At 42.1% G+C, this 11947-nt stretch overlaps 1 long non-coding RNA gene across 6 annotated transcripts in view; it reads left to right on the top strand.

The window, feature by feature from the left end:
* The window catches only part of LOC140705017 (uncharacterized), a 62798-nt gene extending 51634 nt beyond the window's left edge, over positions 1-11164 (top strand). For 4 of the 6 annotated variants that reach the window (XR_013540992.1, XR_013540990.1, XR_013540991.1 and 1 more), the window contains 2 exons: positions 4636-4947; positions 5261-9500. This is a non-coding gene — a long non-coding RNA (uncharacterized LOC140705017). Of the gene's footprint in view, positions 1-773; positions 925-4635; positions 4948-5260; positions 9501-10769 lie in introns of those variants that run through there. The other 2 variants (XR_013540993.1, XR_013540994.1) reach the window with 2 other exon arrangements.
* Positions 11165-11947: the final 783 nt, after the last annotated feature.

The following is an 11947-nucleotide window of genomic DNA, read 5'->3' as shown; positions in this document are numbered from 1 at the left end:
TGGCATTGTGCCAGCACTGCTGACCCATGCCAGTAGTTCTTGAAAAACTCTCTTGCCCATTACTCATCATCCTTTTTCTCTGGTTTGTAGCTTCAGCAGTATGACAGGTATTAGAGAGCAGGAATTTGACAGCTGATCATTAAATTTCTCATCCTTATTGATTCTGGCGGTCTTGACACCACAACGTTGTTGATGAAGGACCGGGCAGCTTTAGGAGATCCTTTGCCTCCTGCCAAGACCGAGACAATGGGCTTCATTAAGCTCTCTTGAAGCACCCACAGCAAGAACAGAAGACCACTTGACTGGTGAAAAAGAGACAACCAATCCATCTAAAGCTTGAAATTGGCAGACAGGCACCACACCAAATAACCGTCATGCTGGCTTGCTTTGTTTTTATTGCTCAGTTGTTTTGCCACTTAGTTTATTGTTTTACTTGGTAGAAAATGTTGTTCTCAGAAGTGTGAGGAAACTTTTTGGGAGTAAAGTAAAAACTCAGGTGTCCTTTGTACAGCCTTAAGGAGGACAGGGGGAAAGATACTTCTCAGTGAGAAGATGGAAAAGAGGACAATTGTGTGGGGGAAGAAGAGAATTTATAACCACAAATTTGTTTCATAAGTTTCTATACCTCTAACTTAGCATAGGGCATCACTCTGTTTCAGCAGATGGAGTTTCAAATGCAATTGATGCTTTCTGAAATGTTTTCCTCTACAGAATGATTATAGGTGTTGATTGTCCACTTGATGTTCTCTGCCATCACAGTAGCCATCTGGAGCCAGAACAAATGTAAAATCAGGGGAGACAGAGAGAGGAAAAGTTCCTTGTTGTGCCTACAACTTTCAGAATCCCCCAGCTGGTGGCTGTGCTATCTGGGGTGCTCTGAGAAGGGTGGAGGAGGAGAACGAGGAGAACTTTATCTTTTTGTTGGTAAGAAGCTCACTTGAGATGACCGGGAGAATGCAATAAAATAGGTCTGTGTAGATGGATCCCAAATAAATGGCTGATTTTAACAGAGGGCTGCAGATGGTGACAGCAGCCACGAAATTAAAAGATGGCTGTTTCTTGGGAGGAAAGCGATGACAAACCTCAACAGCATTTTTAAAAAGGCAGAAACATCACCTTGCCAACAAAAGTATGCGTAGTCAAAGCTATGGTTTTTCCTGCAATGATGTATGGAAGTGAGAGCTGGACCATAAAGAAGACTGACCGCCGAAGAATTGATGCTTTTGAATTGTTGTGCTAGAGGAGACTTTTGAGACTCCCCAGGACTGCAAGGAGAACAGACCTATCCGTTGTGAAAGAAATCAACCCTGAGTGCTCACTGGAAGGACAGATCCTGAAGCCGAGGCTCCAATGCTCCCTGGAAAAGACCCTGATTTAGGAAAGTGTGAGGGCAAGAGGAGAAGGGAACGACAGAGGATGAGATGGTTGGACAGGGTCACCGAAGCGACCAAGATGAATTTGACCCATCTCCGGGAGGCAGTGGAAGACAGGAGGGCCTGGCGTGCTCTGGTCCATGGGGTCACGAAAAGTTGGACACGACTAAATGACTAAACAACAATAGGCAGGAGATGATTCATTTGTGCCTCCTTGACAGGGGCTGGACTTGATGATCCATAGAGTCTATTCCATCTCTGCCGTATTAAGATGATGCTGATTCTTTTCCAGAGCCTGGACTGGGCTTCGAAGAGCTGGCAGATTGACAGTGATAGGACCAAGTCCAAAAAATCCCCCCCAAAAAATATAAGGATGGATCTAGATCATTTATCAAACTGAAGGAGACCAAAATTATTCATTAACCCTGAAAGAGTAAAGTGCCTTGATGCAATTCCTTTCAAAGAGACAGCAGTTTTGATCAAAAATACTTGGATGATGCTTTCATGGACAGATAGTGTTTATCTGCCATCCCTCCCTCTCCTCCTTCTCTTCCTCTTTTCCTGCCTCAGTTTTAAAGCACATGATCAGATTTATTTGCTGTACTATTTAGTTTCAAAGCCTTGCGGTCTTCAAACCCGGCACTTCTAATGTAATTCAGGCTTTTGACTCAAAGTCTCATCCTTAGATATTAAATCAACACGGGGCCTTTATAACTCAACCTTTATCTTTGGGTTGATGATTGAATTCATAATTTAGAGAGGCATCTGTATAAATAGATCCCTTCTAATCAAGGCAAAAGATAATCCTGGCATATTCTCCTTTTATTCCCCTTCTAAAGAATTGTTTAAGGAAGGGGTGGCGACTTTTACAAAAAGGAAGTATATTTTCTTCTATCTGTGCGGATGTATAAGAGTTGCTGAATTTGTTTCTTTTGTCCGTTGCAACTGGGAGATACAAAGTGGCCCAGATCCATCTGTGTACTTTGGCTGGGTCTTGATTCAGCTGCCAAAAATCAGTTTCCCCCCCTCCTTTATGCACCCCAAAACCTGGTTGGGAGGTCGGAAAAATTAGTTGAGGCGGATTGTTATTAGATCCAAGGACTGCTAAGAGAAAGAGGGAAAGGTCCATATTCTGCTGCAACTAGATACCAAGGTATACTGTTGGATCTTGTCTAAGCTAAGTGAAGTTAGCTAAATGAAGCTCCCCTTTCCAGAGGCTGTAGATCTTTACCTAAAACTGTTACGAGTGATGGGCTATGTAATACCAGCAGACGGGGATGTCTTTAATTCCCTTAATTGCACAACAGAAGGACTAGCAACTTTAGGAGTTAAAATTGAGAAGCAAGTTCCTAAAGACCCCCCCCAATGCATTTAACCAGCTTAATTAATTACTCAGACACAGCCTGTAGCATAAAAAGAAAATAACTCTGCAAGTGGTAGGCTTGAATGGAGTTACAGAAGACTTCTATAAAGTACAAAGGCTTCAGAGGTTAATATAAGGAACGAAGCATAAAATAGAACAAGAAGCAAACCATGGCTGAGAGAAATACAGTAGACAGGAGGACAGGAGAAACTCAAAAGAGCACCCATAAAGTTCCTTTCTCTAAACAAAGGCAATAAACAATTGAAGGTAGAGGGAAGGTCCTCTTTGTCCACCAATTAAAGAGTATTAGTTAATGGATCGAGACAGGCGAGGGAGTCATGAAAGCCAGCCAGCATGTCAGTGTTCCAAGCACTTCCTTCCTCTCAGGGGATCATGCATTAATTTGCATGTTTAATTACCATGATTCCAACAGGAACCAGGAAGCGAAGCACAGCCAGGAATGGTCCTTCAGCATGACTGGCTGTAAGCCATCAGAAGTGCACACTGTCTCATTGCTGTTGGGTGCCCAATAGAGATGAGGACGAACCTCATGGCAGTTTGTTGTGGTTCGTGGGTTGTCACGACCCACGAATTTCCCCAGGGATTTCTGACGAACCACAAATCAGCCTGTGGCCGTCGACGTTAATAAGAACAACCGCACCAAGGAAAATTATCTGAATTAGACATGGGAGCTTCGTATGCATATCCTAGGGTCCATTCCTTCCCACCAGAACCAGCCCAGTCCACTCACTGAGCTCCTCACAGTGTGCACATCTGTCAGCAGTGGCATTGCACCAATTGTGCACATAGTTCTGCTGGTGCGTCCCCACCTCTTCCCTCAGCTAACCACTCTGGTGAGGAGGCAGGAAGGTGACTCTCCCTGCTCAGCTGCTGAGTGGTTGGCTGAGCGGAGAGGTGGGGAAGCGCTGGAGGACTATGCACGTGATTGGCAGGATGTCACCGATGACGGACATGCACACTGCAAGGAGCCTGGTGAGTGGAGCAGACAGGTTCCGAAGGGCAGGAATGAACCACCCTTTGATGCCTTTGGTGCCGAGTTTCATATTTATATCCTCTGGGATACGAATATGAAGCTCCCCTGTCTAATTTGAACGGTGGCAGGACAGGGAGCATAAAATCAAATTTACTCCTGCTCCGCTTTGGGTTTTTCACATAGAAAGTGGAGCTGCAAAACAGATGATTTAGCATCCATGGGGCAAAATCTCTTATCATCATCATCATCATCTCAGAATGGAGATGTCCAGAAGGTCTAAAGAGACACAGTGGGGAATTATACACCCAAGCTCTAGCTCTGCAGCCATATACATGAAACCTGAGTATCAGTTCTCTTTTCCTCCCATTCTCGTGCTGTTCAAACTGATGAAATGGTGTGTGCTATGGGTGGAGGCTCTTGAGAGTCCCCTTGGACTGCAAGGAGAACAAACCTATCCATTCTAAAGGAAATCAACCCTGAGTGCTCACTGGAAGTACAGATCCTGAAGCTGAGGCTCCAATACGTTGGCCATCTCATGAGAAGAGAAGATTCCCTGGAAAAGCCCCTGATGTTGGGAAAGTGTGAGGGCAAGAGGAGAAGGGGATGACAGAGGGCGAGATGGTTGGACAGTGTCATCGAAGCGACCAATATGAATTCGACCCAACTCTGGGAGGCAGTGGAAGACAGGAGGGCCTGGCATGCTCTGGTCCATGGGGTCACGAAGAGTCAGACATGACTTAACAACTAAACAACAACAATAATGGGTTGAAAAGTTTTAACTAGAAATGCATCAACCTTCCCATTCCCCATTTTCTTTTCCTTCTTGATGATTCATTAAAATTGATTAGTGTTTATTTTTCAGTCATTTTTCACATCACATTTGTTCCTTTATTTCTGCATTTCAGCTGTCTGCTGCTAAAAGTAGGGATATTTGCAACGGAAAGCTCTATTTCTGTTGACATTCAGGGAAGGCAGAACATGTGGTGAGAAAGGAGGAGAGGTTACACATGCCTCAGACTGTGTGTGGGAAAGCCGATCCCAAGTACTTCCTTTTAAGCAATTGCATTGCTGGAGCCCAACATGGCAAATTTTCCTCCCACCGGTTCAAAATTAATATATGATACAAAAGCCATGAGAAACTGATGGAACAAAAAAGAACAAAAAAGGAGAAATAGAAATCAACCACAAAGCTCAGGAACACAGAGAAACGGGGAGAGGTGAGTGAATTATTTTAAAACTTAATTTAATAAACTGTGTTACAGATGCTGAAAAATGCATTTACTTCTGAACGGGCAAGACTGTGTATTGTGAAGTAGAATTTAGCTGTAATGGGGTTTCTGCTCCATCAACTGCAATAATTATTTTCCTCAATTTGCTTTGGCTATTTTGCGTAATGATTTCTAGGTGTGCATTTGCGAATACATGAGAAAGAGAGAGAGCGAAAGCGAGAGAGAAGCCACTTGCGCATTGATATGTACAAATATGTTTTATTGACTGGCTGTTTTGATTTCTTTTCTTTTTTTTTTTCAGAAAAGTGGAAAGAAAGAAAGAAAGAAAGAAAGAAAGAAAGAAAGAAAGAAAGAAAGAAAGAAAGAAAGAAAGAAAGAAAGAAAGAAAGAAAGAAAGAAAGATCCCGAAACAGCTCAATCTGCTGCCCAGCTCAGGCAAAAGGGCTGAAAAAATCAAGAAACAAACTGTTGCACTCATGTTTGGAAAGTGAGAAACCCCAGGATTAGCAGTGCATTGTGTAAGATTCAAATCTAATGAATGAATGAATGAATGAATGAATGAATGAATGAATAAATAAATAAATAAATAAATAAATAAACAAACAAATAAATAAATAAATAAATAAATAATAAATAAATAAATAAATAAATAAATAAATAAATAAATAAATAAATAAATAAATAAATAGTTGTAGGTTTTTATGGCTGTTTGGCCATGTTCTGGAGGGTTTTCTTCCTGATGTTTCTCCAGTCTCTGTGGCCGGCATCTTCAGAGGACAGGAGTTAGAATTCTCTCTCTGTGTTCTGGTGTACTGTGTGGGATAGTTGAGTATTTGTAGCTGTCTGATCAGCTTTTTGCTATTTTCAGGAGATCGGGCGATTATGGTGATCATGGTGCTTTTTTGTTATGGGTGTATTGTCATGATGAGGGGGGAGATGATCTGTCACTGTGATTGATGGGTGTTGTTAGCTAGTCTTTTGTGTGCAGTGATCACCAGTCCTTGTGGCTGGGTAGAGTTCATTGACCTTTTTGCAGGCTGTATTTTTCAGTGCTGGGAGCCAGGCTTTGTTGAGTTTTAGACTTTCTTCTTTTTTGTTGAAGCTGTGCTGATGTTTGTGGATTTCAATGGCTTTCCTGTGTAGTCTAACATAATCATTGCTGGTGTTGTCCAGTACTTCTGTGTTTTGAAATAGGATTTCATGTACACTTGTTTCAGTGCATGTTCAGCTACTGCCATTTTTTTCTGGTTGTTTTAGTCTGCAGTGTCTTTCATAGTCTGCATTTTGTGGTCCCAATATATACCTGGCCACAACTACATGGTATCTAGTATACTCCTGCAGTGGTGAGGGGGTCCCTTTTGTCCTTTGCTCACTGTAACATTTGTTGTATTTTTGTGGTGGGTCTGAATACTGTTTGCAGGTTGTGTTTTTTCAAAAATTTCCCCATGTGGTCCGTGACCACTTTGATGTATGGCAGAAAAACTTTATTTGTGGGTGGCTGTTTTTCTTCTTCATTTCGGTGTTGTTTTCTCAGTTTGATGGCTCTTATGATTTCATTCTTGGAATAGCATTTTGCCTGTAGGGAACAATTCATCTCAATAGCATCCACCCAAATATACAATTCACCATGGAAAAAGAAATTGAGGGCCAACTCCCTTTCTTAGATGTCATGGTCATATGCAAATCTGACCTCCTATTTGGACACAAGGTCTACAGAAAACCCACCCACACGGACTGGTCTCTACACAAAAACTCCAACCACCAACCATAACAAAAAAGAGGCATAATCAAAACACTAATAGACCATGTGAATTGGAACTGCGAAGCTCATTTTCTCAGCACCAAACTCAACCTTCTCAGCACCACACTCAAACAATGGCTATTCCATTTGTAGGGCAAATGGCTATTCCAATCATGAAATCACAAGAGGGCTGTTTTGTCAGACAGTGGATGGTGGGCTGGGTGACCACACACTGGGGCCAGAGAGACTGAGAGAAAGATCTCCTAAGAGGTCTAATGGACATTGATGACATCAGTACACTGATGGAAACAGACCACACAATTCTGGACAGCCTCTTTCAGTTCTTTAATACCTACGTGAAATAGTATGGGAAATCATAGAACTCCGAATCATTCCACAGGCCAAAGTGTTGAAGTGGAGTCCCCCAGAACCACTACCATAGACAAAGTGACACCAAGCAAGGGAAAATCCCAGAAGCAGACTCCTTTTTTCATCAGTTAAGCACTTCACACTCAAACATGAAGCAATTGTCAGGACTGTTTTTCAAAAAGTGTGAACGGCAGTGAGCAGAAGAGGGTATTCTGTAGACCAGTGATCCCCAATTTTGGCCTCCAAATGTTTTTGGACTTCAACTCCCAGAAATCCTGGCCAGCATAGGTTGTGGTGAAGGCTTCTGGGAGTTGTAGTTCAAGGACATCTGGAGGTCCAAGATTGGGGACCACTGCTGTAGACCATCTTAACCACAGCCATACTGGTGCTCAGGCACCAATAATAAAGGGGAAAAGGTAGATAGAGACTGAAAATGATGGTTTTCATTCCACACCAGGAGACAGATTGTGAGATAAAGCAATCGTGCCTTAGAAAGCCACACCTTTGCACAGTTCTTATGCATTTGTAGTGTGCCGCAAATATACAAAATCACACATAACTCTGAACAATAGGAGTGGCTAAAGTGATGTGCAATGGGCACAAAGCCTATAGTCAAAAAGCCTTTAATAATTCCATGGAGAAGCTAGGTAGAAAATACCAAGGGGAAAGCATTTGGAAAATGTTACTGAATCCACATATGGACTGAGGAAAAGATTTAGAATTTCAGGACTTTGAATTCTTTATTAAAGTCCCCCTAACTTCACAGCAGAAGTGGACAGATTCACAAAGATTCGTCCCCAACGTAGATCACCCCTTTTATCCTTAACTGGCACACATGGTCTCAATAACTGATTCTGAGACATTCAAATGAGAAAGAAAGAATAAGAAGGTGTATTTACAATGGTGAACAGATCAAAGAGCAAAACTCGCCAACCTGACTGACAACTGACTGCTTTCAGTAACAGACCTCAACAGACTCTAGAGAGGGAAAGAGTCACAGAGCAGGGAGGCTGGCCTCTCTTTTGAAAGCAGAAGCAGGCAGGAACTATCAGATAGTGATGGTTGGATTGACAATCACTACAGCCCAGATAAGTCCTTTCCAGCCACATGTACTAGAGAGGGGTATGAGAGGTTGTAAAAACTAACAGGATTCTGGGTGCAAAATTCCAGCTGAAAAAAACAACAACTCTGCTCCAGCAATCTATTAAAGCCACAAAACCTCTTCTCGTTGGTATCGAAAATTGAGTGGTAAGGGAATTCATATCTTGATTTGGTCAGTGGAAGCTTCTCATGTTCTGGCTAGTCTAATTTTCAGAAAGTTGGTAATGAAATTCACCTTAATTAGAAACTTCCAACTGGCAACTTGAGCAATAGAAATTTGTTTTTTTAAAGGAGTGCCTTCTGCTGCAACTTCTCTGCTGACATAAGATCAAAATTCAAAAGAAGCATTAGAGTAAGAGTTTTATTATATTTGATGATAATATCCTTCTTACATAATTACTGCTGAGAACTGCTGCTATCTAGGCTAGGTGAAATATTTCCCTAAAGGATATATTTATATACTTCCCAAAAGGATATACGTGATTTGAGGCCATGATTGAATGTGGTCATGATCATAATTGTAACTGTAATCACAGCAACAGTTATCTTGTCCTGTTTAAAATAAACATTTCAATATAATAGGTATTTTAAACAGACAAGGACATATTTGGAATTGGTATATCTATGAAAGTGCTATGACAGCCACTAACATTCCGCATTGAGGCAGAGAGGAAAAGAATCAGACACACAAATAGAGGTGACAGCTGGACTGGCAGAAGTTTAGGTGAAAAAGATGAAGGGGTCTTAGTAAACCAGCAGCTCAGAAGACGTCAAGAGTGTGATGCTGCAGCCAAAAAGGCTAACACAATTAGAGATTGCATCAAGAGAGGTGTTATACCCAGATCAAGGGTAGGACTCGGACCACTCTGTTCTGCTTAATCCATACCTCACTTGGACCACTGTGCCCAGTTCTTGGCATGACAGTTTCAAAGGCTATAAACAGAGTGGAATGAGTCCAGAGAAGGCAAAATTATATATATAATTACTTACAGTTGCTTGAAATTACAGACTTGTCTATACTGCTTTCTTTACTTCACACATAGGAACCGACTGAACAGATCAACTGCAAACTACCACTTCTTCCAACTTATGAAAGAGTAGGAAAGAAAATACTCATAAGAAAGGCAGGGATCTTTTTGAATCCAAAAGCTGGAGGGAACAATTTGTTGATGCTCAATAGATGTACATACAATCACCTTAGCCCACAAAGGTCCCTCCCAGTCACACAAACTACCGCCAGCGTGCGAAGTTGCAAATAAAATGACAACAAAATTATTCTATTCATTTCAGTTTTTCTATCCGATATGACCCTAATATTGGGTTTAACTCCTAATGTTCTGTAGTGATAGATTAGATTTCACTAGGATAAATGGTATGTAAATTAGGATGCTTTTATTCTCCACTGCTTATTTCATCTTGGTTCTCAAACCAAGAGAAAGGTGACTTTCTAGTCATATTTTTACTGCCATACTTGACTGTAGTGTTTTATATTTCTGATTATATTGCCCAGATAGCACTGGCTATTGGGTAGTTTGAAAGTGTGACAAATAAACAAAAACTGAAATGCATGGCGGTCTTGAAAGGGTATGAATGTAGCCCACATGTGTTTCTTTTGGGTGAATTACTAAAACGTCATTTAAAATTAAAATTGAAAATGAAGAGGAAACAAACAAAAGATGTGCAAAGTACCGTACTCCTGGAGAGGCTTTCTTAATCCATTAGTTTGAAAAGAATTATGATTGTATGCCCAAATTTCACAAGGTCTTTGTTGTATTATTCTTTTGCAAAGCGTCTCCCTAATCCTCCCCCACCATTCACCTCAAGAAGAAAACTTCTCAAACAATGCTTCGCTTGATGATGAGACTAGTTAATTTGCCTAGGATGTCCACGCTAGCAACTGTATCTATCAACTCTGTCTCCAACTATTTGTATAGTGTGCAAAATAGATTGGCAGGGGTATTAGTGAGAATTAGTGGTGACTACAGGGCATAACAAAGATGTTCTGGTCACCCACGAGGCAGGGGAACACCATCACAGATCTTTCATATTTGTTTCTTCATTCGTTTGCTCATTCACTCATTCACTCATTTGCTCTCTTACTCCTTCCTTCCTTCCTTCCTTCCTTCCTTCCTTCCTTCCTTCCTTCCTTCCTTCCTTCCTTCCTTCCTTCCTTCCTTCCTTCTATTCATCATCAGGTCCTTCCTTCCTTCCTTCTATTCATCATCAGGTCGTCCCTCCTTCCTTCCTTCCTTCCTTCCTTCCTTCCTTCCTTCCTTCCTTCCTTCCTTCCTTCCTTCCTTCCTTCCTTCCTCCCTCCCTCCCTCCCTCCCTCACTTCCTTCCTTCCTTCCTTCCTTCCTTCCTTCCTCCCTCCCTCCCTCCCTCCCTCCCTCCCTCCCTCCCTTCCTTCCTTCCTTCCTCCCTTCCTTCCTTCCTTCATTCCTTCCTTCCTTCTATTCATCATCAGGTCCTTCCTTCCTTCCTTCTATTCATCATCAGGTCGTCCCTCCCTCCTTCCTTCCTTCCTTCCTTCCTTCCTTCCTTCCTTCCTTCCTTCCTTCCTTCCTTCCTTCCTTCCTTCCTTCCTTCCACTCCTAAAGTCCTTCACAGGGACCTCATTACTTTCCAAAGTGCCTTTCCTCAAGAACATCAACCCATGCCACCAGAACCTTGCAATCTGTCTTCTTATGGACCGCTACACTGGGAGAAGCCAGCAAGATTTCCATCAGCAATCAGGCCTTCTTGGTGGTGCCACCAGCCTTTTGGAATGGGCTTCCAGCTGAGCTATGCCTGGCCCACTCTCTATTTTCCAAGAGACTCCTGAAGACAATGCTCTTTATTAAAGCTTTTCAGTCCATCTCTTCCTGATGACTGCAAAATTGTGTTTGCCGGCCAACTATTATCTGATGTTGGCCGATTTATTTTATGTTTATTGATTTGATTTTAATTTACTGTATGTTCTTTATTATTGTTAATAAATATATGTATTTCTGTCTGTCCAGATCTTTCATTGTCTCCCTAGTGCCTGATGCCAACATCCTTGTACTAGTGTAAGAACAGTGACAATCCGGCATGTGATCAAAAGCTGAGAGCAGTGCCGGAGAAGAAGCCCAGCCCGCTTCTGCCCACAACTCAAACCCCATTGTTCCCTCCTGGCATGACCTTCTCTCCCCCCCCCCCCACTGCCTTACATTGTACATTCATTGACATTTTAGGTCAAATCAAACTTAACCTTATTCTAGCATCTAAAATGCCTCAATTGATAATGCTATCAAGGGTTTCTAGTTCTCTTGGTTGCTTGTATATTCCCTCCACTACCAAATTAAAGCATTTTAGAGGGTATTTTTGGGGTGAGGATTCCTTTTCCAGGAAAGTTTTGAGGAAAAATGTCAACGAATGAGAAACGTTGCAGGGGAAAGGAGACCGTGAGTCTCCTCCCCCCCCCACCCCAGGAAGAGGTGTACATGGGTTGTAGGTCAAATCAAGCTTAAACTTATTCTAGCAGCTAAAATGGCTCAACTGCAGCTATCACAATTCGGACATGCCCCTGTTCCATTCTGTCCGTAGGAGGCTCACAGCCAGAGGCAAGACTGTTGTAAAACTCTGGAGGCAGGAGGAAGAAAAGGATGCAGTTTGATAACAATTTTTAGTCTGCAAGACCTGAATGGGGAGGAGCTTTTGGACAGCACCGATTCTGTGGGTTATCCTATGTGAGGGGTGATTTGGCAACAAACATTTCAGCAAGATGTCACACCTCTTTATTAGGGATAGAAAGAAC

Source organism: Pogona vitticeps, chromosome 2 (genome assembly GCF_051106095.1).
Source record: "Pogona vitticeps strain Pit_001003342236 chromosome 2, PviZW2.1, whole genome shotgun sequence".
NCBI classification, from domain to species: Eukaryota; Metazoa; Chordata; class Lepidosauria; order Squamata; family Agamidae; genus Pogona; species Pogona vitticeps.
The sequence above is the reverse complement of the archived record's forward strand: the minus strand, read 5'-3'. Positions and strand labels throughout refer to the sequence as shown.